This window comes from Molossus molossus, unplaced genomic scaffold (genome assembly GCF_014108415.1).
Source record: "Molossus molossus isolate mMolMol1 unplaced genomic scaffold, mMolMol1.p scaffold_m16_p_16, whole genome shotgun sequence".
Taxonomy (NCBI): domain Eukaryota; kingdom Metazoa; phylum Chordata; class Mammalia; order Chiroptera; family Molossidae; genus Molossus; species Molossus molossus.
Window position 1 is genome coordinate 51322667 of NW_023425351.1, and position 24903 is coordinate 51347569.

Sequence of the window (24903 nt, forward strand, 5' to 3'; positions counted from 1 at the left end):
TTTGTAGAAGTTAACCTTCCATTACACCAGAATCAGAGAGAGATGGTAACCTAGACCTGACCAGTCCACGGTTCCATCCCCTTTGCTTCAGGAACCAGTTCCAGGATGGGTATGTGACCCGAACCCAGCAAATCCGTGCTAAGACGTAACAACCGAACTGTGCCAATGGAGAGTTCTTTACCCACAGGGGCTGCCAGGCCATTGCACGCAGCAAACTGACCTGAGAGTGGGGCCTCCATGGAAAGCAGAGCTAAGGTGACTCCTGACAGGACACTTGGAGCCCCTGAACCAAGCCAGGCCTGATGCCCACCTGGTCTGAATGGGGTTGGCACGGAGGAGCTATGATCAAACCAGCAAAGCAAAGCACTGGCGTGGGCACCCATCTTGTCTGTGTGGTGGTGTTCAGGCTTGGCTAAAGGGCAGGAGAAGACTCCAGAGACAGAAACCCCAAGAGCGTGCATGCACGCTCACGCACACGGGCACACAGTGCAGGCCAGAGCCCTGCAGATCATGGGGGACTGGCAGCCAACAGACAGGAGGGCTGCTCTACTCAAATAGGATGTCTTACCACATTATTCACCTCTTTGTATGATATGCAATTTGCTTTCAAACAAGAAGAGAAGACACATTAGATATTACAAAGTTTAATGTGTGCATTGATTCAAAAAGAGCATTAAATATGGCACACAACCTATTGGGAATCTTTTAATATACTCAATGTTGTCCTTGTCATTTTCTTATACAGGTACAGGGACTGAATCCCTGGAGGTGAAGTTGCCAGGTCAAGGTCACAAAGCTTGTCAAGACATGGAACAGACAGAGTTTTTGTGACTAGTGTTTATGACTCACCACCAGAGGTAGATTTCCTGGGAAGCTATGGAAGCTGAAACCACAGGGTCCCTCACTGTTGATCCTGCACATAACTCTGGATTCTATTTCTTAAAAAGCACCATTTGAACTATATTACATTCCAGGTCTCACAAGGCATGAATCAGCCTAACCCCCACTGCCACCCACGCTGCTCCCCAGGTCCTTCTTCCTACGTTTCCAGAACCCCAAACCTAGGCGGCTCGTGCACTTGCAATAGAGTCAGAAGCCCCGGCTTCCAGAGCACCTCTGCTTTTCCTCTGCAACATCTTCCTACTTTCTGAGGATTTAGACTTTTGTTAGTCATGACATCGACAGAGCCCATTCTGAGAAATGCTTACATGCTTATTTTAACATCATCTGAAAAATAAAACCAAATCCCCTTGCTCAGGGGTCCCAGCCTGAATAAAAGGAGAAGTATCACAAGAAACCCCAAGCAATCCACCTGATTGCCGATAAGAACGACCTCCATCTATTGGTTGCTGGGACCCCTGTCTCCTGCTGACCAACCTGTCAGGGCTGAAAGACCTGGAAGTTTCAGTTGCACGCTTTGTTGCTTGGCTCTGACACAGTGTCCAACCAGATATTTCCTTCCCACTCCGTGGCCTCAGATGTGCAAGGACACCCCAGTCGAGCCCTGCACCTGCCACTGCAGAGGTGCCCCAAAGCATGCAGCACAGGCACATGGGGACTTCCAAGAGCAGCCTGGGGCTTCTTCCTGCCTACCTGGGAAAGGTGATTCTCAGCATCCCAGAGCCTCTAGCGTTTCCATCTCTGAATATTAAAGGAGACCTCTGGTGGTAGTGATATAATAATGTTGATTACTATTATTATAACAACCAGCAATGACTCAGCACTCAGCAAAGACCAGGCCCTCATATCTCTTTACACGTAGCAACCCATTTCATACAATATGGTAGAAGGAAGGTAGTACCTTTATTTCATTTCACTTTGTACATCTGGCACCTCTCTGTTTTGCAAAAGGCATGCGTGTTTGTTGGAGCAAAGCAGACAGGACAGAGATGAGCTCACAGACTCCCCGGCCCTGGCACTCTCTCTCCCTCCATCCGTGCTGCATTCCCTCTGTCCTGGCACACCCAAGGCCAGCAGTCTCAGGTACACAGTCTGTCCTGATGCCAACACATGCACACAAGCACATATTGGAAGTCTCTCTGGAATTATTCTCAGTTTGTGAATAAGGAAATTGCTGCTCAGAGAGATTAAGTGACTTGCCCAATGTTGCACAGCAGGGAAGTGTAGCAGCCAGCACTTACCTGACTCCCAAGTTAAATGGTTACATAGTAAAGCCTGTGACCTCACACTCCGGCCTCTGCTGCCTCAACGAGTCATATCAACTTGGAGGTAATGGTCATGACAACGGGAAAGTATGCATATGAACTGAGTAGTGACCATGCAGCATTCCAGTTGTGTCCTCCATATTCACCTGGATTTCCCCTCAGCCTTCGAGTTGATCCAGTTATTTGCACAGCCTCCCTCACTTCACGACACGGATGAGAGAACGAAGGCTTCATGAGGGAAAACCACTGAGAAACATCACAGACCTACAAGCAGGGACAGCACTGACATTCAGAGTCAAGCCCTCGGAGTCAAAGTCAGCCCAGGAAGAGGTTGGGTGGGACAGGGCTGGGTTAGCTCCTGAGTCCATGGCAGGATGGCCCTTTCCTTCATTAAACTCACTTTGAGTAGCTACAGTGCTTCAGACGAGCCACCTCGGGCCTTTGCACAGGTGGATAGTCCCCAACCCTCAGCCCTGTCTTAGCAGAGACAATACCTGCTCCTCCTGCCGGTCTCAGCTTCCTCAGTGATGAGCCCCTGGAGCTCTGTGTCAGTCCCAGCTCTCGCTACTACATTCCCGAAGCCCACAGGGCATCTGGTGCTCACCACACACAGGACACCCAGGTGTTTGAATGCAGGCGGGAAGGCTGTGCCAGGCTGTGGGGCAACACGTGCAAACAGTGCAGGGTGTGCTAGGAAAAGGCTACGGCTCAGCGGGCCTGGGTGCTGGGAAGGCACTGGGCAGGGGTGAGGAGTGCGGCAGGGCAGGAGTCAGGACCTGGTCCCGTTCCCTCTCTGGTTTTCAACATCCCTGTTTTACAGACAGGGGATTCAGAGTGAGTATGATTTGCCTAAAGTCCACAGCAGGAAGGGGTGGTGGGTTCCAGAACTCCTGTCCTGTCAGGTCACGTCAGTGGCTCCATGCCCAGCATCGGCAACACCGTTGAAACAGGGACAACGGGACGTGATCATTGACTGTGCCAGGGTGGCCCCAACAGAGGCTCAGTGATGGGTGCTCTTTATTCTTATAATAAAAATGTACTCATTTACAAGACACAAAGGGAAAGTAGAGGGAGAAACATGTGTTACTAAGGTGATGAGCTGCTTTGTGAACTACTCGAATGGCAGAGTGACCGGCAGAATTCACTCATGTCCCCATATGCGCACAGTGTGAGAGAAACCCCACTCAGCCAGAGGAAAATGGAAGGCCTTGCACTGGCTTTGTCTTAGAGGGACCCTCCCTCTCCTACCAGCACACCAGGGGTCTCTCTCCTTCTAGGCAGCAAAGACCAATTTCCACTGCAAGAGAGAAAGGGGGGGGGGTGGGCAGGAGAGGAAGAGGGAGGGGGATAAAGGGAGGCTCCTGAGAACCTCTGTATCATCCTCTCCTCCCTTCACGTGGCCTCCCTACACATCCCTTTCAGAGTCCCAAACTGCCTTTAGGGGCAGGAGTGTTTGGGGTTTGCAAACTCCTCAAAAGAGATTTTGTGCAGCGGCAACAAGCAGCATTGGGAACCTCACAGCAGCTTGGAGCCTGGCGTCCTGAGACACAGAAAGCCCCCGATCCTCCTCTGCCCTGGGCGGACTCACAGCTGGACACATGTTCTGAGACTAAACACAGGATGTCAGAGAGGACGGGGTGCCAGGATCTCATTTTACCTCACTGCCTCACGTTGCAGATGAGAAAGCAGGAGCCCAGCAGGGGAAGGAATTCCCTCGGGTAACACAGTGGGTGCCTGAGGGGGATAGCAGCTAGCCTCAGGTACCTGCTCAGACCGAACTCATTTCCTTTGGAGACTCCTGGGTGATGCCCATGCCTCCGAACACTCAACAGTCCTGAAACTCACATTGTAGACGCTCAGTATCTATAGGTGTTTCTTGACTAAATTAATGACTGTAATAAGACACAAAAGCAGGCCTAGAAGCTGGAAATTGACTAAAATTCTGGCTTTGTATACAATGTCTAAAATTTTTTTGTTGTGGCTGAAATAAGCTTCAGCAGAGAAGAGATGCCCTGTGTATCCATTTGTAAACACAGAAGAACAGGCTGTGGGTAGAGAATATGAGCAGGTACATGGCAGGAAATTAAGCACAGAGGAAGCCAGACACTCACCCCTGCTCTTTCGGGCATCACACTACCTTCCACCCCAGGAACAGCTCACATGGATCCATGATGAGGGAGGTCACATGACCTGGAGCTGGCCAATCAGCATATCCCACCTCCTCAACCACAGTGATTGGCTCAGGGCTGGGCATGTGACCAGTCAGGTCCCATGAGCCAGTCCCTGCTGTTGGAACCTCAGCCGAGGAGAAGTTCTGTGTCGGTTGGAGGGCTGACAGTTACCACAGGACCGGTGGCTGTTGGTGGCCATCTTGCTCTCATAAAAAGAAAGTTCACCTGAGAACATCTGCAGCACAGGGGGAAGTGAGCAAAGCCAAGAGGTCAGGAGAGGACAGTCCTGCTGGCATCGTTGATCACCCAGGTAATCCTTTTCAGAAGCCATGTGCATTTAGACACCTTAGTTACAGAAACTGACTTCTCCTGATGTGAAGGTTTGCTTCCAATCTAATCTGGATTTCCAGATGGTCTCAAACAATACCCACCGAGGGCTTGTTACTGGCCAAACCAAATTAATCCTCATGAGATGAGCCCTGTTAAAGTAGCATCCGAGGTTTCCATTCTGCAGGGCAAGACTGAGCTCAGAAAAGAAGTGCAGTGTCCACAGTGAGAAGTGAGGAGCCAGACCGCACACCCACACTCTGCCGCTGCAATCTGGGAAGCTGCTCCATGTACCGTGTCCACAGGATGGCAGTGAGGGCACCCTGCTGCACACCCAGGGCACTGTGGGTGCCTGAGGCTTGGAAACTCTGTGACAGGAGACTTGCAGAAGCAATTTGCACTGACGGTCCACATGGGACTTTTTTCACTGCCGTGAACTCACCTCCAAGCGTCCCCGTGCCCACCATCCTTCCGGCTTATTTCCTGGGCAGTAACACGAATTCTCATATAACCACACAGATGAGCCCCATTCTCAGACTAGCCTCTGGAGCTACCACAGGGGAGGCCAACGGTGTTTGCCCCCCTCCTATACCATGGGACATCTTCTCCTTTTGGGTTTGGGAACCATAGTCCTCACACAGTAAGTTTATTTCCAGAATATGAAGGGAACCTCACCCAGTTTGGAACAGGATGTATCCATCAAGTCCTTTCTATGTCTCTCTTGCCACTTAGCCCATATACTTCTTTCTACACACCAAGGCATCCTGATGCTGACAGAGAAGGCTGAGCTGACCATAAATCAATAGCTCAGCACTTGAAGGCAGGTGTGAGGCAAGATCTGGCAGTTGGAACCTCACTTCAAGCTGAAGAGGCTGCAGAAGTCCCCAGGGTCTGCAGGCAGTGCATGGGTCAAAGTGATTTCCCTGGTTTTTTAAATGTCTGGTGTGCAAGGTCCCCTCTCTTCTAGGAGCTGAGCAGTTATTCTGTGGTAAACAATGTGATTAATACATTCTGGAGGCCTCTGTTCAGATTATTACAATTGGCAAGAGAGATTATTGATGACCTTAATTAATATCCTTAGTTAATGATTTTGCTATTCAACAAATACAACAGCTACCGGTTCTTGACAGTAAAATGCAGCGCACTCAGCCCAGTTCTTTTGCAGCTCTGATGTCACAGCTCTGATGTCACAGATGTGATGCCTGCACCTCACATTTTTCACCTGCCAATGGCCCAGCGTTGAAGCTCACAATCCTCCTGCCCAGATGCTGAAAACCCAGCAGTTTGTGTTGTAAATTACCTAGGACACCCTCAACTCTGAGTGTTAGGGTTAGAGGTCGGGTTCGGGTTAGGGTGAGGGGGACAGTATCCCAATTACAGAGGACAAAACAGAGGCAGGAAGTCAGTAAGGGGTTTGCTGGTGAGTTGTGGGGTAGAATTTGAGCCCAGAGCTGTCTTTCCCAATCCCCCATGCCACTTCAGGACCTCAGAAAGGGGCACCACTTCTAACTCAACCTAAAGATTTTCTGAACCCGAGTTTCCTTCAATCTCCACACTTCATTTCCTGTGGCTAAAGCCTCAGGTGTCAGCACCTTCCCAGGAATGAAAAGGGAAGATACAACTGCGTTATAGTCAGGAAAGAAAGCTGCACTCTGTTGTCTTATTGTGGACCTAAGGTCATAATTCACACAGGCTGCAGGACCAAAATTCCCCTCCGGCTCTCTGCAAAGTTAGGTCATGTGTGTGGGAAGGTCACACAGGTCTGCCTTTCTGCCTTGCAGGGCAGCTCACAGCCTTTCCCTGCAGAACCACTTCTGTAGCTTTTAGGAGACACTGTGCTAATTCTCCTTTTTTCTCCACTTCCATTTAGCTGTTCTGATTAAGTCCAAGTACTGCATCATGACACAGCTCTCAAACTGGAGGATTCACCGCCCCGGTTCTGTGCGGGGAGGAAGCAAAATGAGAGCTTCCAGTACATCTTTCTGAAGCACCAAGTTTATTTCAAAACTCGGAGGAACCAAGGACGTGAATGAGACCCATCACCTCACACACACTGAAGGAAAGAAGAACAGGAGAGGTGAACAGACCCCCAGGAGAACCACGCTGGCTGAGTGGTGGGCCTGCAGCCAAGAGGCCTCTCTGGTTGTCCCCCAGGTGGCTTCAGCCATCCTCCAAGGTCAGCAGGTATTTTTGGTCTTTAGCTTGGAAGGCCACAGAGATGCCAGGTTTCCCTCTGGTGTGAATTCACGCCGAGAACGCCATGTCAGTTTGCACAGCTCCGTTGTCTACCACACAGAATGCTTCCTTGCCGAGGTCCTGGCACACAGTGTCACATTATGCTCCTCCTCTTCTGGAAGCTCTCTGTGTCCAGCCACTGGCCTTTCTCCCCTGCACCACATGACCCGGCTCCCTGGAGCCCAACATCTTTGAGTTCCGCATTTAAAATTCAGGCAGTCCAACATTATTCCTCTGTAATCTGTGCTTACAGCCCAGCCTTGCCCTTCACTATTTACTGGACTGAACCCTGTTCTGTCTGGCATACCTATTTGCCGGTGACTTAAAGTAGAACTTTTTCAACATAAAGTCCATGATCCTCCAAGCCACCCCCTGCTGGTTCCCTCTGGGGATCCACAACTGCTACTGCTGGTGGTCTTGAAGGTGGACAGGAATCTCCAGCTACATTGGAGGACTGGAATGGAGGTGGTGGTCCTCACCTCTGAGATGGCTGGGCCATGGACAGGCTCTTGGGTCTTCCGTCCTGACTCCTGGTTCTCAAGCTGCTGATGTGCCTGCCAGAACCTGGAAAACTCTGGGTGAACCTCCTGAGTTGAAGAGGGACCATGGCTGTTGGGGTCGGGGGAACAGAAGGGCCCTTCCACTAGGGTGTGTCACTCCACTTTTGGTTTCATGCTGCTCCGGATGAGCTATGGGGCCATCGTGCTGGTGAATGTCTTGTGTTTTATTGTCTCTTGGATCTCATCTCACTCAAATCCAAGGTTCATCATTTCTCTGTCACCCAGGGGTCCAGGTCATCCCAGATCAGCTGTCTTATGAGATCTGAGTACTTCTTCATTGGCGTTTAGCCATGGGTCTCCTATTAACGTCCCCTGTTCCTAGGATGAGAACCAACCATTATTTAAGTGTATTTTCCAATTTTTAGATAGGAAAATGGCACGAGGTATTTGCCACTCAATAACTGTTGCCTTAGCTCTCTGAAGCTCTTTTCTACAAAGGGCAGTGTCCCTGACAATGTTTTGTACAGGATTACTCCTAGGCTCCACACATCAGCCGTTGCATCATAATTTTGGCCCAGAGAGGGTTCTGGGGCAACAGAAGAGAAGGTATTACCACCATGCTCAACTTATTGCTCAAAAATTGATTGCTGAGTCCAAAGCCCACGATTTTGATGTTCCTATGAGCATCAAAGCACAGGTTCTTGGGTGCAGGTGCCCATGGACTATTGCCCTCTGGAGGCTGTACTGCACAGGGCATGGCAGCTGATGGGGATGCCTCGGGCCTCACTCTCGGGCATGCGGTAGGAGTCCTCTAGATAATCAGATGCGTCCTCTCCACTGAGGTGCCCCATGAGGAAGAAGGGTTATCTTTGTCTGTCAATCACCTGGAATACCTCCTCTCCACTGAGGTGCTCCATGAGGAAGAAGGGTTATCTTTGTCTGTCAATCACCTGGAATACCTCCTCTCCACTGAGGTGCTCCATGAGGAAGAAGGGTTATCTTTGGCAGTCAATCACCTGGAATAACTCCTCTCCACTGAGGTGCTCCATGAGGAAGAAGGGTTATCTTTGGCAGTCAATCACCTGGAATAACTCCTCTCCACTGAGGTACCCCATGAGGAAGAAGGGTTATCTTTGGCAGTCAATCACCTGGAATAACTCCTCTCCACTGAGGTGCTCCATGAGGAGGAATAGTTTTCTTTGGCTGTCAATCATCTAGAATAATTTGGCTACATTCTAGTGATTGAATGCCTTCACACACTGCAAGTCCTGCAGGGGAAGTCTCTGGAGACTGGAGAGCCCTGCTGATTTATGACTTTGACAGCCGTTTCTGTGCCATTGACAGTGTGTGGGCCCTGATACTTCTTGGCTGCCTCTCCAGTGGTGTTTGGAGCTTTACTTTCCGATACGGGGCTCCTGGTCAGCAGAGATGGATTCATGGCCATGTAACATGGTGACTTGCTAACTATACTGACTGACAATGCCGACAATGCTACTCTGCTAACAAATACACTGACCATGTGAACTTTGCTCATTAACTATACTAAAAAGCAGTAATAACAGTGCTAACAATGTGCACAAACTCTTCCAACCATACTAATGGTACAAATATTACTAATTAAAAATACTACTTACTTTTATAATGAGAGAAGAAAATAATAAAACAGAAAACTAGCCCTGGCCAGTTTGGCTAAGCAGTTAGAGCAATGGCCTGTGGTCCACAGAGACCCAGGTTTGGTTCCCACTAAGGGCACGTACCTCGGTTGCAGTTTGTCCCCGGCCCTGGTTAGTCGTGCGGTTGGCAGCCACTCGATGTGTCCCTTTCACATCGATGTTTCTCTCTCTCTCTCTTCATCTCTCTCTCTCCCACTCTGTCTGAACTAAAAATGGAAAAATGTCCTCGGGTGAGGATAAAAAAAGTAAAATAAACAGAAAACTAAGTAAATGAAAATAAATTTTAATGAATAAATGAGAACAAAAGAATAGTCCGAAACAAAATGAATAAAGGAAAAGAAAACAGAGCCAAAAATGAAGGAAAAGAAAATAAGAAGCAGAAAGCCCTAACCCCCATTGTGGCTGTATTTGGGGGGGTGGTTGCTGGGAGGAGGTGGGCAAGGTTAAGCGAGGTCCAACGCATGGGGCTCTGCAGGGTTGCGGCCCTGCCACGGACAGGGAGAGGTTTCGGGCTCACTTTCTCTGTCCTGTGAGGCTATGGCTGCAGCCAGGAAGAATGACCTGTGGACCACACACTGACCTGGGGACTTTGATCTGAGACTTCCCGCCTCCAGAGTGTGAGAAAAATAAACTTCTGTTGTTGGACCTCCCAGGCTGTGGCACTTGGTTCTGGCAGCCTGAGCTGACTGGCACAGGCTGTCCGGCCTGCAGTCTGCGCAGGTGCTCCTGGTCCTGCCTGCAGTGCTTCACGCAGCAACACCCCCGGCCATCGGTCACTCTCAGCAAGCTGTCTCTACCTCAGGGGCACCTCTGACCCCCTGCTCAAACTCTGTCAACCCCCCATTCACCCCTCTCAGGGCAGCCTGCCCCTCCCCCACAGCCCAACCTGAGAGCTGCCTGGGAACTTGATCCCTGCCTCTGATGATTTCATTCTCTTCCTCAGGAGCAGAGACACTGCCCCAAAGAGCATGAATGTTCTTAAGGCTCCCTCACACCCGTGCCCACATTGCATTCCAGAAAGAGGGAACTGAAGGCTGACATGGGTCCCGCCACCCCTCACTGAGGGCTGAGACACAAGGGAGGGCTCTTTTAAACTAGAGGTGCATGTGAACCATGTGTCATCTGACTAGACATCAGGCCTCGAGGCAGGAGGTCTGCCATGGGCTGGAGGTGCTCCATTTCCAACAAACTCCAGGAGAATTCTCCCAGAGTCCTCATCTTATTCCCACCTGCTGTTTCCTTTTAGTGAACACTCACTCTCTCTGGAGTCACAGCCTGGGCACCTGTACCTTGACCCAGCCCCTATGCCCCAGCCCCCACCTCCCAGTCCCCATCCCACAACCCCCAACCCCATCCTCATTCCCCAGCCCCCAGCCCTAGGGCCCAGGCCAGCAGTCCCAGCAGGAATCCCTGGGCCCCTTCCCCTCTGCTTGCCTCCTGCCTGGTCTTAGTTGGCGCTCAAATCCGGGAGCCATGACCCCCGATGTCGGTGTGGCTCTCAGGGGTTGTGAGTTGTCTTTCCCATCAGCTGTGGAGTGAACTTATCCCTCCAGATTCAGGATGCTCCACCGCCTGGATAGGCCCGGGGATCTCTCAGCCTGTTTTTTCTTGTCTGCCCTTTATGTCCTCATCTATGCCCAAAGCCCCTCGTTGTCCCTTTGAAGACCCCACAGCCTCTCCTCCTCATGCGGTTTGTGGAAGTTAACCTTCCATTACAACAGAATCAGAGTGAGATGGTAACCACGGTTCCATCCCCTTTGCTTCAGGAACCAGTTCCAGGATGGGTATGTGACCCGAACCCAGCAAATCTGTGCTAGGACTTTACAGCCAAACTGTGCCAATGGAGAGTTCTTTACCCACAGGGGCTGCCAGGCCATTGCACGCAGCAACCTGACCTGAGAGTGGGGCCTCCGTGGAAAGCAGAGCTAAGGTGACTCCTGACAGGACACTTGGAGCCCCTGAACCAAGCCAGGCCTGATGCCAACCTGGTCTGAATGGGGTTGGCACAGGGGAGCTATGATCAAACCAGCGAAGCAAAGCACTGGCTTGGGCATCCATCTTGTCTGTGTGGTGGTGTTCAGCCCCGGCTAAAGGGGAGGAGAAAACTCCAGAGACAGAAACCCCAAGAGCGTGCATGCACGCTCACGCACACGGGCACACAGTGCAGGCCAGAGCCCTGCAGATCATGGGGGACTGGCAGCCAACAGACAGGAGGGCTGCTCTACTCAAATGGGATGTTTTACCACATTATGACCTCTTGTATGATATGCAATTTGCTTTGAAACAAAAAGAGAAGACACATTAGATGGTACAGAGCTTAATGGGTGCATTGATTCAAAAAGAGCATTAAATATGGCACCCACCTATTGGGAATCTTTTAATATCCTCAATGTTGTCCTTGTCATTTTCTTATACAGGTACAGGGACTGAATCCCTGGAGGTAAGGTTGCCAGGTCAAGGTCACAAAGCTTGTCAAGACATGGAACAGACAGAGGTTTTGTGACTAGTGATTTTGACTCACCACCAGAGGTAGATTTCCTGGGAAGCTATGGAAGCTGAAACCACAGGGTCCCTCACTGTTGATCCTGCACATAACTCTGGATTCTATTTCTTAAAAAGCACCATTCCAATTATATTACATTCCAGGTCTCACAAGGCATGAATCAGCCTAACCCCCACTGCCACCCACGCTGCTCCCCTGGTCCTTCTTCCTACGTTTCCAGAACCCCAAACCTAGGCGGCTCGTGCACTTGCAATAGAGTCAGAAGCCTCGGCTTCCAGAGCACCTCTGCTTTTCCTCTGCAACATCTTCCTACTTTCTGAGGATTTAGACTTTTGTTAGTCATGACATCGACAGAGCCCATTCTGGGAAATGCTTACATGCTTAGTTTAACATCATCTGACAAATAAAACCAAATCCCCTTGCTCCTTACAGGGCCAGAGCTCAGGGGTCCCAGCCTGAATAAAAGGAGAAGTATCACAAGAAACCCCAAGCAATCCACCTGATTGCCTATAAGAACGACCTCCATCTATTGGTTGCTGGGACCCCTGTCTCCTGCTGACTATCCTGTCAGGGCTGAAAGACCTGGAAGTTTCAGTTGCAGGCTCTGTTGCTTGGCTCTGACACAGTGTCCAACCAGATATTTCCTTCCCACTCCCTGGCCTCAGATGTGCAAGGACACCCCAGTCGAGCCCTGCACCTGCCACTGCAGAGGTGCCCAAAGCATGCAGCACAGGCACATGGGGACTTCCAAGAGCAGCCTGGGGCTTCTTCCTGCCTACCTGGGAAAGGTGATTCCCAGCATCCCAGAGCCTCTAGCGTTTCCATCTCTCAGTATTGATGGGGACCTCTGGTGGTAGTAATATAATAATAATGTTGATTACTATTATTATAACAACCAGCAATGACTCAGCACTCAGCAAAGACCAGGCCCTCGTATCTCTTTACACGTAGCAACCCATTTCATACGATATGGTAGAAGGAAGGTAGTACCTTTATTTCATTTCACTTTGTACGTCTGGCACCTCTCTGTTTTGCAAAAGGCATGCGTGTTTGTTGGAGCAAAGCAGACAGGACAGAGATGGGCTCACAGTCTGCCCGGCCCTGCCACTCTCTCTCCCTCCATCCTGCTGCATTCCCTCTGTCCTGGCACACCCAAGGCCAGCAGTCTCAGGTACACAGTCTGTCCTGATGCCAACACATGCACACAAGCACATATTGGAAGTCTCTCTGGAATTATTCTCAGTTTGTGAATAAGGAAATTGCTGCTCAGAGAGATTAAGCCACTTGCCCAAGGTAGCACAGCAGGGAAGTGGAGCAGCCAGCACTTACCTGACTCCCGAGTTAAATGGTTAAATAGTAAAGCCTGTGGCCTCACACTCCGGCCTCTGCTGCCTCAACGAGTCATATCAACTTGGAGGTAATGGTCATGACAACGGGAAAGTATGCATATGAACTGAGTAGTGATCATGGCAGCATTCCAGTTGTGTCCTCCATATTCACCTTGACTTCCCCTCAGCCTTCGAGTTGATCCAATTATTTGCACAGCCTCCCTCACCTCACGTCACGGATGAGAGAACGAAGGCTTCATGAGGGAAAACCACGGAGCCACAACACAGACCTACAAGCAGGGACAGCACTGACATTCAGAGTCAAGCCCTCGGAGTCAAAGTCAGCCCGGGAAGAGGTTGGGTGGGACAGGGCTGGGTTAGCTCCTGAGTCCATGGGCAGGATGCCCCTTTCCTTCATTAAACTCACTTTGACCAGCTACAGTGCTTCAGTCGAGCCACCTCGGGGCCTTTGCACAGGTGGATAGTCCCCAACCCTCAGCCCTGTCTTAGCAGAGACAATACCTGCTCCTCCTGCCGCTCTCAGCTTCTTCAGTGATGAGCCCCTGGAGCTCTGTGTCAGTCCCAGCTCTTGCTACTACATTCCCGAAGCCCACAGGGCCTCTGGTGCACACCACACACAGGACACCCAGGTGTTTGAATGCAGGCGGGAAGGCTGTGCCAGGCTGTGGGACCACACGTGCAAACAGTGCAGGGTGAGCTAGGAAAAGGCCACGGCTCAGGGGGCCTGGGTGCTGGGAAGGCACTGGGCAGGGGTGAGGAGTGCGGCAGGGCAGGAGTCAGGACCTGGTCCCATTCCCTCTCTGGTTTTCAACATCCCTGTTTTACAGACAGGGGATTCAGAGTGAGTATGATTTGCCTAAAGTCCAGAGCAGGAAGGGGTGGTGGGTTCCAGAACTCCTGTCCTGTCAGATCACATCAGTGACTCCATGCCCAGCATCGGCACCACCGTTGAAACGGGGACAACGGGACGTGATCATTGACTCTGCCAGGGTGGCCCCAACACAGGCTCAGTGATGGGTGCTCTTTATTCTTATAATAAAAATTCCTATTCCTTCATTTACAAGACACAAATGGAAAGTAGAGGGAGAAACATGTGTTACTAAGGTGATGAGCTGCTTTGTGAACTACTCGAATGGCAGAGTGACCGGCAGAATTCACTCATGTCCCCATATGCGCACAGTGTGAGAGAAACCCCACTCAGCCAGAGGAAAATGGAAGGCCTTGCACTGGCTTTGTCTTAGAGGGACCCTCCCTCTCCTACCAGCACACCAGGGGTCTCTCTCCTTCTAGGCAGCAAAGACCAATTTCCACTGCAAGAGAGAAAGGGGGGGGGCAGGAGAGCAAGAGGGAGGGGCATAAAGTGAGGCTCCTTAGAACCTCTGTATCATCCTCTCCTCCCTTCACGTGGCCTCCCTACACATCCCTTTCAGAGTCCCAAACTGCCTTTAGGGGCAGGAGTGTTTGGGGTTTGCAAACTCCTCAAAAGAGATTTTGTGCAGCAGCAACAAGCTGCATTGGGAACCTCACAGCAGCTTGGATCCCGGGGTCCTGAGACACAGAAAGCCCCCGATCCTCCTCTGCCCTGGGCTGCCTCACAGCTGGAGAGACATGTTCTGAGACTCACTTACCCCAGCACCTCATGCTGTAGATGAGAAAGCAGAAGCCCAGCAGGGGAAGGAATTCCCTCGGGTCACACACTGGGTGCCTGAGGGGGACAGCAGCTAGCCTCAGGTACCTGCTCAGACTGAACTCATTTCCTTCGGAGACTCCCGGATGATGCCCATGCCTCTAAACACTCTACAGTCCTCAAACTCACATTGTAGGTGCTCAGTATCTATAGGTGTTTCTTGACTAAATTAATGACTGTAATAAGACACAAAAGCAGGCCTAGAAGCTGGAAATTGACCAAAATTCTGGCTTTGTATACAATGTCTAACATTTTTTTTGATGTGGCTGAAATAAGCTTCAGCAGAGAAGAGATGCCCTGTGTATCCATTTGTAAACACAGAAGAGATTACAGAGTAGAGAATATGAGCAGGTACATGGCAGGAAATAAAGCACAGAGGAAGCCAGACACTCACCCCTACTCTATGGGGCATCACACTACCTCCCACCCCAGGAACAGCTCACATGGATCCATGATGAGGGAGGTCACATGACCTGGAACTGGCCAATCAGCATATCCCACCTCCTCAACCACAGTGATTGGCTCAGGGCTGGGCATGTGACCAGTCAGGTCCCATGAGCCAGTCCCTGCTGTTGGAACCTCAGCCGAGGAGAAGTTCTGTGTCGGTTGGAGGGCTGACAGTTACAAAGGACCGGTGGCTGTTGGTGGCCATCTTGCTCTCATAAAAAGAAAGTTCACCTGAGAACATCTGCAGCACAGGGGGAAGTGAGCAAAGCCAAGAGGTCAGGAGAGGACAGTCCTGCTGGCATCGTTGATCACCCAGGTAATCCTTTTCAGAAGCCATGTGCATTTAGACACCTTAGTTACAGAAACTGACTTCTCCTGATGTGAAGGTTTGCTTCCAATCTAATCTGGATTTCCAGATGGTCTCAAACAATACCCACCGAGGGCTTGTTACTGGCCAAACCAAATTAATCCTCATGACATTAGCCCTGTTAAAGTAGCATCCGAGGTTTCCATTCTGCAGGGCAAGACTGAGGGTCACAAAAGAAGTGTAGTGTCCACAGTGAGAAGTGAGGAGCCAGACCGCACACCCACACTCTGCCGCTGCAATCTGGGAAGTTGCTCCATGTACCGTGTCCACAGGATGGCAGTGAGGGCACCCTGCTGCACACCCAGGGCACTGTGGGTGCCTGAGGCTTGGAAACTCTGTGACAGGAGACTTGCAGAAGCAATTTGCACTGACGGTCCACATGGGACTTTTTTCACGGCCGTGAACTCACCTCCAAGCGTCCCCGTGCCCACCATCCTTCCGGCTTATTTCCTGGGCAGTAACACGAATTCTCATATAACCACACAGATGAGCCCCATTCTCAGACTAGCATCTGGAGCTACCACAGGGGAGGCCAAGGGTGTTTGCCCCCCTCCTATACCAGGGGACATCTCCTTTTGGGTTTGGGAACGGTACTCCTCACTTACACAGTAAGTTCATTTCCAGAATATGAAGGGAACCTCACCCAGTTTGGAACAGGATGTATCCATCAAGTCCTTTCTATGTCTCTCTTGCCACTTAGCTCATGTACTTCTTTCTACACACCAAGGCATCCTGATGCTGACAGAGAAGGCTGAGCTGACCATAAATCAATAGCTCAGCACTTGAAGGCAGGTGTGAGGCAAGATCTGGCAGTTGGGACCTCAGTTCAAGCTGAAGAGGCTGCAGAAGTCCCCAGGGTCTGCAGGCAGCGCATGGGTCAAAGTGATTTCCTAGCTTTTTTAAATGGCCAGGAGCTTCTGTTCATGGAAGAAAGCTGATTACAATGTCCCTACGCTGTCCAGAAGGCCCACTGTGTGTAGGCTCAGTGTGGACAGAGAAGAAAATCAGAGCCATGCCTCAGGGGTGTTCACAGTTCAAAAAGGACACGCCAGATAGATAGACAGCTCCATAGTTCATGGGATGCTTCATGGGTGAAGGGCAGGGGGATTCAGCAGAGACCCAAGTATGCTAAGGAACAATTTAAGGACAGAGAATTCTCAAGTGAGACTTGAAAGAAGGCTGTAAAAGTTAGATATATGTGTTTGGTTGCAGTAACAGTAAACCCAACTAAGAGTGGCTTAGACTACAAAGGCATCTAACATTTGATGTTGTTAGACGATGTGAAGGATGGAAGGTCCAGAGGTGGTCTGGTGGCCCTACGATGTCATCAATAACTCAGATGCCACCCACCTCCCCATTCCACCATTACCAGAATGTTTTTGTCACTTCCTCATGGTTGCATTATGGTTGCCTTCATTCCAGCCTTCACATCTGCATAGTTGGTGCATAAGCCAGAAACAAGAGGGCACCTTATTTCTCGCCCATGTCTTCCTTTCAAGGAAGTAAATCTCTCCCAGGAGCCCTTACAGATGTCCATTAATATCTCATTGGCCAAAATTAGCAGGGGGTATGCAACTGCTGTAACTGCCTTGGACCAATCCTGATTTTTTCCAATTGACCATTGCCAGGAAGAAAGCAGTGTGCTATGTGAGCAACCAATATCAACCTGTCACAAAGGGAAATGGACAGGTGGCTGAGGATGCAAAGCCAGGGGACAAGAAGAGCAGGAGGAGCAGATCATGCAAAGGTACAGAGGCTCATGAGACATCCTGGAGGTCAGGACTGCTTGTGGTTCATCACTGCAGGAACCCTGCGCCGGTGGGGAAAGGTGGGCTAGCTCTCTGGTCACTGTTTAAGCCTGGAGCAGGGCAGGCCTAAGACAACTGGAAGCTACAGAGACACACGGAGTAAGAGAGTAAATACAGGAGCAGATGGGTAGTCAGAGGTGTGCAAGGTCCCCTCTCTTCTAGGAGCTGAGCAGTTATTCCATGGTAAACAATGTGATTAATACATTCTGGAGGCCTCTGTTCAGATTATTACAATTGGCAAGAGAGATTATATATGACCTTAATTAATAACCTTAATTAATGATCTTGCTATTCAACAAATACAACAGCTACCGGTTCCTTGTCAATAAAATGCAGCGCACTCAGCCCAGTTCTTTTACAGCTCTGATGTCACAGCTCTGATGTCACAGATGTGATGCCCGCACCTCACATTTTTCACCTGCCCTTGGCCCAGCTTTGAAGCTCACCCTCCCCCTGCCCAGATGCTGAAAACCCAGCCGTTTGTGTTGTAAATTACCTAGGACACCCTCATCTCTGAGTGTTAGGGTTAGAGTTTGGGTTCGGTTAGGGTGAGGGGGACAGTATCCCAATTTACAGAGGACAAAACAGAGGCAGGAAGTCAGTAAGGGTTTGCTGGTGAGTTGTGGGGTAGAATTTGAGCCCAGAGCTGTCTTTCCCAATCCCCCATGCCACTTCAGGACCTCAGAAAAAGGCACCACTTCTAATTCAACCTAAAGATTTTCTGAACCCGAGTTTCCTTCCATCTCCACACCTTCATTTCCTGTGGCCAAAGCCTCAGGTGTCAGCACCTTCCCAGGAATGAAAAGGGAAGATACAACTGCTTTATAGTCAGGAAAGAAAGCTGCACTCTGTTGTCTTATTGTGGACCTAAGGTCATAATTAACACAGGCTGCAGGACCAAAATTCCCCTCGGGCTCTCTGCAAAGTTCGGTCATGTGCGTGGGAAGGTCACACAGGTCTGCCTTTCTGCCTTGCAGGGCAGCTCACAGCCTTTCCCTGCAGAACCACCTCTGTAGCTTTTAGGAGATACTGTGCTAATTCTCCTTTTTTCTCCCCTTCCATTTAGCTGTTCTGATTAAGTCCAAGTACTGCATCATGACACAGCTCTCAAACTGGAGGATTCACAGCCCCGGTTCTGTGCAGGGAGGAAGCAAAATGAGAGCTTCCAGTACATCTTTCTGAAGCACCAAGTTTATTTCAAAACTTGGAAGAACCAAGGACATTAATGAGACCCATCACCTCACATACACTGAAGGAAAGAAGAACAGGAGAGGTGAAAAGGCCCCCAGGAGAACCACGCTGGTTGAGTGGTGGGCCTACAGCTAGGAGGCCTCTCTGGTTGTCCCCCAGGTGGCTTCAGCCATCCTCCAAGCTCAGCAGGTATTTTTGGTCTTTTTCTTAGAAGGCCACAGAGATGCCAGGTTTCCCTCTGGTGTGAATTCGTGCCGAGGACGCCATGTCAGTTTGCACAGCTCCGTTGTCTACCGCACAGAATGCTCCCTTGCCGAGGTCCTGGCACACAGTGTCACATTATGCTCCTTTTAGTCTGATAGCTCTCTGTGTCCAGCCATTGGCCTTTCTCCCCTGCACCATGTGACCCGGCTCCCTGGGGCCCAGCATCTTTGAGTTCTGCATTTAAAATTCAGGGAGTCCAACTTTGTTCTTCTGTAATCTGTGCTCTCAGCCCAGCGTTGCCTGTTCACTATTTACATGGGCTTTATCTCCCCTATTCCATCTGCCATGCCTCTTTGTGGATGGCCTGAAGGAGAACTTTCAACATGAAGTCCAACAACCTACTAGTTAACCCCTGCTGGCTCTGCTGGTTCCCTCTGGGGATCCAGTGCTGTTGCAGGCCGTGGGTGGACAGGAATCTCCAGGGCCACACTCGTGCTAAGCTGGGGGTGATGGATTTCGACTATGAGCCATGGGTCTTCCATAAACTTCCTCTGTCCCTTGTATGAGAACCAACCATTTTTAAAATGTCTTTTCCAATTCAACAGATAGGAAAAATGGCACGAAGTATTTTCAGCTCAGTATCTGCTGCCACAACTCCCTAAAGCTCTGTCCTATGACAGGGAGGGTCCTCCCTGGCTGCCTTAGGTCAGTGGTTAGAACGTCAGCCTGCGGTCCAAAGAGAAAGGCAGGGTCCCAGTGACCGTCATGTGAAGAACCACTCCTAGGGTCCATATATGTACCATGGGTTCATCATATTTTTGGTTCTAGAAGTGTTCTGGAGCAGCTAACAGAAAACATCACACAATGTCCTCACTTTATCGCCCCAAAATTGAGTGGTGAGTCCAAAGTCCACGATTTTGATGTTCCTGTGAGCATCGAAGAGTGCTTTCTTGGGTGCAGGTGCCCATAGACTGTCGCCCTCTGGTGGCTGTACTGCACAGGGATGCCTTGGGCCTCACTCTGGGCCATGTGGTAGGAGTCCTCCAGATAATCAGATGTGTCCTCTCCACTGAGGTGCTCTTTGATGAGAAATAATTTTCTCTTGCTGCCAATCACCTTGAATAACTTGAATACATTCCGGTGATTGAATGCCTTCACACACTGCAAGTCCTGCAGGGGAAGTCTCTGGAGACTGGAGAGCCCTGCTGATTTATGACTTTGACAGCCGTTTCTGTGCCATTGACAGTGTGTGGGCCCTGATACTTCTTGGCTGCCTCTCCAGTGGTGTTTGGAGCTTGTACTGTTCGATACGGGGCTCCTGGTCAGCAGAGATGGCTTCATGGCCATGCAACATGGTGACTTGCTAACTATACTGACTAACAATACTAAAAACTACACTGCTAACCATGATTAGTAACGATGCTAACAAGCAAAACTAAGTTAACTAATACCAACATTAACAATGCTAACTATACCCACTACCTATGAAAATAAACAATAACTATGCTAACTAACTATTTTAACTCTACCAACAATAATAAGTATATTTTTAAAATTTTTTTTCTTTGTTGATGTTAGAAAAAGGAAAAGAGAGAGAGAGAAACATTGATGAGAGAAAACATCAATTGACCGCCTCCTGCATGCCCTTCACTGGGGATTAGGCCCACAACCTGGGCATCTGGCCTGACCGGGAATCTAACCAGTGACCTCTTGGTACATGGGTTGATGCTCAACCCACTGAGCCACATTGGCCAGCAGTACTGAGTATTTTAACTGTACTAACTCAAAAATATATGATAAAAATAAAAAAAAAAGAGACATGAAAAAATTAGAAAAAATTTGAGAAAATAATAAATAAAAAAGGAGAAAAAAATAAAAACTAAAAAGAGACAAAACAAGAAAAATGGAAACAGAGAGAAAAGAAAATTATAACTAAAAGAGAAAAATGAGAAAAAGAGTAAAGAAAAGAGAAAAGAGAAAATGGGGGGAAACAAGCTAACAAGTCCCAGTCTGATAGGTCTCCACGAATCAACTTCCTGGGACACAAGGACAAAACCTCAGCCCAGCCAGTGCCTTATATAGAGTTTGTTTGTTTCTTTGTAATTCCGTTAATAATGGTGTTTATAAGGTCCAAGCCAGAATCCAACCTTTCATGGCTGGGAATAAATGACAGTGGTTTCCTTATGTTTTATTTTCAAGCTCTCTTTCCTCTAAAAAATTTTAAAGCTTCCAAAGAGCTTTTTGTTTATGTGTGATGTTAAAGATTGTTATTTGCTTTATTATAAATTAAAATTTGTAGAATGCATTAGTGGCCTTTTTCTTTATAATTTAAAAATCTATAATAATTTTTGTAATTCAGAGTCATTATAGTGTCTACCATTAAAATATTCAAGTTCTTTTTCTTAAATTCTGATTGGTTTAAAAATGATACTACATCTTAACTGATGTCACAATACTATTAGAAAATCTCTGTTGCATAAGACATGGGAAGGCACATTATTAACATCTATAAAGCAGAGAGGAGGATAGCTTTCATTATATTTTTGCCAGTAAGATAAGGAGCAAAAACATCAGAAACTTTGGACACCAGAGGGCAGTGGATTGATATATTTAAAGCATTGAAGGAAAACTTTCCTTTAGAAATGAGAGCAAAATTAAGACATTCCCAGATAAACCCATGCTGAGACAGTTCTGCACGCTAGACCTGCCCTGCACAAAGGCAGTCCTTCAGGTTGGAATCAAAGGACACTGGACAGTAACTCAAAGCCTTATGCAAAAATATTTCCATTAAAGTTAAGTACATGAACAATTATAAAAGTACTAGTGTAACTTTGGTTTATAGCTCCACTTTCTGTTTTCTACTTGATTTAATAAACTAATGTATTAAAAAACCCAAATGTTATCTTTGTTTTTGGACACACACACACACACACACAATAACAAAAGGAAAACTGAAAATTTACAAATAGGTAGAAATTTAAAAACACATTCTTAGGCAACAAAGGGGTCAAAGAGGAAATCACAAGAGAAATTGGAAAATACTTAGAGATAAGTGAAAATAAAAACACAACATACCAAAATTTATGGAATGTCAATGTAAGCATTGCTAAGGAAGGAAATTTATAGCTGTCAATGTATACAATTATATATATATATATATATATATATATATATATATATATATAATCAATACCTAACTTTACACTTTATAGAGTCAGAAAAAGAAGCACAAAACCAAATCTAGCAAAAGAATAAAATATTAAAGATTAAAATGGAGATAGACAAAACATATAAACAAAGAGCATTCAAGATTTGACATTAGGTATAAAGTATAATGTATATGTAATTGGAGTCTTTCAAATGGAAGAAAAAAAGAGTAGAACAGAAACAATATGGAATGATAATTGCTAAGAATTTCCAGACTACAATCCAGAGGAAGAAAACTGGTTCCTCCCCCTCTACCTCCCGCAAACCCTGCAGGAAAGGCCCGTCCTGCCCCATATACCACATCTGGGCTAAGTTTAAGATCTTGTGTTTTAAGCATGGCTATAGCAAAAAGAGGTTTTGTTCTCAGTGCCATCCACTGCCACATGACCCTGAAATGGCCCCGTGCTTGTTTCTGCTTGTAAGAATATTCTCTGCTCTTTTGGACATCAGGTTTGACAGTGCCCCTGCCAGGCTTCCACTCCCCCATGCCTGTCAGCAACCTGGAAACTGAACTAGTCTCAGAGTCATTTACAGAGCATCCAGCAGGGAGATGCCGTTGATGGTGATCTGGTGAAGGATACGTTTATCATCAATGATAAGGAGTCCCCTGAATGAGATGTCTTCATCAGCCTTTAAGACCCCATAGTCCTGAGCAATGGTGAACTTGGACACGTCGGACACCAAGGGAGTGCTCATGGGTCCCAGTGCTCCTTGTTTTCTTGGGTGTGTTGACCCATGCCAAATAACAGAAGTGAGAATCCACAGAAACACCAATCACTTGGCAGTTGCGTTTCTTAAATTCTTCTGCCCTATCACTGAAAGGAATGATCTTCTCGTAAGGCACACAAAGGTAAAGTCAAGAGAGTAAAAGAAGAGCACATGTTTTCCTCTGCAGTCAGATAGGCTGATATCTTTGAACTGATCACCTGGCATAACTGTTGTGGCTTTCAAGTTGGGAGTAGGGTGCCCGATTTTAGCATTTCCTGAAGATATCTTGTAACAGCAGCTCTGAGACAGAAATACCAAGACCAGTCAGGAAGATGACTCACATATCAACAATCCATTTTAACCCATTTAAATGCAAATTGATTAAATGGTCCAATCAAAAAACATATGGAGCCCTGGCCAGTTTGGCTCAGCGGTTAGAGCGTCAGCCTGCGGTCCAGAGGGACCCGGGTTCGGTTCCCGCTAAGGGCATGTACCTCGGTTGCAGTTTGTCCCCGGCCCTGGTTGGTCGTGTGGGTGGCAGCCACTCGATGTGTCCCTTTCACATCGATGTTTCTCTCTCTCTCTCCGTTCCTCTCTCTCCCTCCCACTCTACCAGAACAAAAAAAAAAAAAAAAGGAAAAATGTCCTCTGGTGAGGATAAGAAAAAAAAAACAACATATGGAAGCTGAATGGATAACCAAACAAGACCTTTACATATGCTGTCTATAAGAGACTCACCTCATATCAAAGACACACACAGACTGAAAGTATAGGGATAGAAAAAGATATTTCATGAAAATGGAAAGTCTGGGGTAGCAATAGACTTTAAAACAAAGGTTATATATTATGGGACAAAGAAGGACCCAGCAATTCCACTTCTGGGTATTTATCCAAAGAAAACCAAAACACTAAATTGAAAAAACATATACATCCATATACTCATTGCAAGATTATTTAATAGCCAAGATATGGAAGCAACCTAAATGTCCATCAATAGAAGAATGAATACAGAAATGATGCATATATACAATGGAATATGACTCAGACATAAAAAAGAATGAAATCTTGCCATCTGCAACCACATAGATGGGCCTAGAGGATATTGTGCTAGTCAGACAGAGGAAGATAAATGCCATGTAATTTCACCTATATGTGGAATTTATAAAACACAATAAGCAGAATAGAAAGAGATTCAGAAATAGAGAACATTTTGAAGGTTGCCAGATGGGAAGGGGATTCAGGGAAAAGTTGAAAAAAGTGAAGCGATTTAGAAGTACAAATGGATAGTTATAAAATAATCATGGGAATGTAAATTACAGTATAGAGAATATAGTCAATAATATTATAAGAACTATGTGTGGTATCAGATGGGTACTAGATTTATCAGGATGACCACTTAGTACATTTTATAATGTCTAATCACTGGGTTGTACACCTGAAACTCTAATCAAATGTCAACTCTGAAAAATAAAAATTATTTGAAGTAAAAAAAAAGTGTTATAGCTGAAATTAAATTTCAGTTAACAATATGAGATTCTTTCTTAGAACTTTGATATTCTTGGTGAGACAGTTTGCAAAACAGGAATAGAATTCAAATAAAATGAAAGCTTTTGAAGGTTCAACTACAAAGATTTTAATCTCTCAATTTACCCAGAAACATGAGCAAAATATATATATATAAACATTGCTCCCTTTAAAGGATAGGGAGGATCTGAAGTTAAGTTGTACTTTTAGGAGGATAAAAATTCACTCTAACTCTTGATTTCTCACATTCAGTGGGTGTAGTGAGAGTTGAATTGGGATTGGGGAAGAAGTCAAACTGGAAATGGAAAGAATGTTTTACGACTCAACAAGTGATTTGTTGTCTTGATAGACAAATTTGGGCCTTGATAGAATAATAGAAACTGTCTTTCTGTAGATGTAGGCAGGATTTGTGTCGAACTTCCTTCTCTACAATGCAGGAAATTAAACACTCAGGTTACTAATGTTCTCTTTGATAGAATCTAATCCTACACAGTTCTGATAGTTTATAATCTGCATGTTATTAGACTCAAGTTTCTTCATGTCAAACTAGAAACATATTAAAAGTCATAGGACCTAGCAAAATTAGAAAATATCTCAGGAACTATATTTGGGGCCTAAAGCATGTGGAAAGTAAAACACCCACTAAGGTTCAGATCCATTTCCAAGATAATAGGAAACATTAGTGGTTTAGACAGATTATTTGACAAGATGTCTGGCGTAACGTTGAGCAGTACTTAGGTCTTTAGATTCTTTAGCACTGGCTTTTAAAATTTACAAATAGCCCTGGCTAGATGCTCAGTTGATTAGAACATTGATACACCAAGGTTGCGGGTTTAA